At 43.5% G+C, this 1,943-nt stretch overlaps 1 protein-coding gene across 1 annotated transcript in view; it reads right to left on the reverse strand.

The window, feature by feature from the left end:
• Window positions 1-1,943, reverse strand: part of LOC102200378 (integrin alpha-X-like) — an 8,726-nt gene that overhangs the window by 4,781 nt on the left and 2,002 nt on the right. The window lies entirely within an intron of this gene.

The following is a 1,943-nucleotide window of genomic DNA, read 5'->3' on the forward strand; positions in this document are numbered from 1 at the left end:
ATCCCTAGTCTTACCTGCTTAAGCAGAGACTAATTTCTCTGAGTCAGTTTTAGCTGAGAATTATTTAATTTTTGATAAATATCTTTAAGTGATTAAAAAAAGAACTATCTGTGTGTCACGGTCCCCGTGCCTCACCGGCTGATTCCGTGTTAGGCAACATGTGTTCTTGTGCTCTCTCTCTCTCTCTCTCTTTCCCCGGTGCTCACTGTGGGCTCCACCCCTGGCCCACACACCTGTGCTCATCATCACACCTGGCGCTGGTTACCACAATCAGAAGGGCTTTTTAAGATGGCAGACCTACACTACTCGTCGCTGGAACGTTGAGTCACCTGCGTTAGTGCTTCAGCAATCTGCCTAAGTCTGTGAGTTTCCTTGTGATCTAGTGCTACTAATTGGATTTTCTGTTTGTGTGCGTAGATTCCCCCCGGACCCGTCCCTGTACCCCCGAGTGAGCGAGAAGAGCGACTGGAGTGAGAAAAGAGTGGGATTGTTGGATGAAAGAGCAGAGTGTGGTTTTGGACCCTTCCCCCCTGGAGCCCCGGACCCCTTCCCCGAGCACCTTGTATATATATAATCACCCAGTGACACCACTGTAAATAAACGCACTATCAGTTTCTGCAAAGGTCTCCTGGTCTGCGCCTGAGTCCGTTTACAAAACCGTGTCACTGTGGCCTTATTAATATTCTTATCAAAACTGAGAACACAAAAATTATGCCCAGATTCCAGATGTGTTTCCAAAAAATAGTATTGATATGAACAGAATTTTTTTTTCTGACCTTTTGGACCAAAAACAAAATATTTCTGCCATAGTTTCATATTTAGACAAATTTGATCTTTTCTAAAGAGATCTGTTATTTTATGGAAGGTAATAAAATTGTTCACCTAGTGGGTGTCTCTTGAACAACAGTAGCTCTTCAAGATAGAGCTAGAGTGAACCAGAGTTTGGATGACTGGGTGGGTGGCATGCAGACCACCCTAACACTGGGAAGAGCATCACTAGGGCAGGGGGTGAATTGAATGCTACTTGGCCACAGTGATGAGGTTGGTCCCAGAAAAGTTGGTCAAGAAGGGAGATGGACACCTGCCAGATGGAGGCAACTACAGAAGGCCACTTACTGTCTTGCACCAACTGTGACCACATCATTTTTTAGTCTGTTTATTAAAGGATTCTGATTCGGCACCCCACAGGTGGAGTATGATTGTAGTTATCACCAGCAGCGTGGAAATCATCCTTATTCAGGATAGAGAATTAGGCTCAGATATTCTGGCAAGACATGGAGCTAGCCTAGGCATTTGGCTTAGTTCCCAGCTTGTTCAAAAGGTGAAATGCCAGGTGGCAGCTACATCCAGGCATGGGAAGGCTGAAGTTAGTTTCTCATCTGCAATGGTGACTATGGAGCCAAGGAGCCGCTCAACACATCTGATCTGGTACCAAGTAGATATTCTTCCTTCCAACTAGGCAATTTTTGTAAGTCAAACGGAGACAGTTGCCACATCCATTAGGAAGAAACGCTGAGATCTTTAACATGACCAATAAGTGGAAGAGCCCCGTCACCTTTCAACTGGAAAAAAAAAAAGGTCGGGAGGACATAATGCAACCACAAAGAGAGTGAAGCACATGCAAGCAAGTGTCCAAGACATACTTTTAACTTATGCAGACTCCAAAAACAGTATCAGACGTTTTGGCAGTTTGCAAGTCAGTATACCACTTTGGTGGTTTTCAACCACTGCAAATGTGCTCCTGTGCAGCCCTCCACAATCCCAACTGCATATCGCTAGACAAAATCACCTATAGGGCTGCTCGATTATGGCAAAAATGATAATCACGATTATTTTCACTGAAATTGAGATCTCGATTATTTGACGATATTTATTTAACAATAACAATGTATTGAATAATGACTTTAAAGATTGTCATAAAATAGTGTGCAAATACTGATAAC

This window comes from Pundamilia nyererei, unplaced genomic scaffold, assembly GCF_000239375.1.
Source record: "Pundamilia nyererei isolate P.nyererei 1_Seehausen unplaced genomic scaffold, PunNye1.0 scaffold00588, whole genome shotgun sequence".
NCBI classification, from domain to species: domain Eukaryota; kingdom Metazoa; phylum Chordata; class Actinopteri; order Cichliformes; family Cichlidae; genus Pundamilia; species Pundamilia nyererei.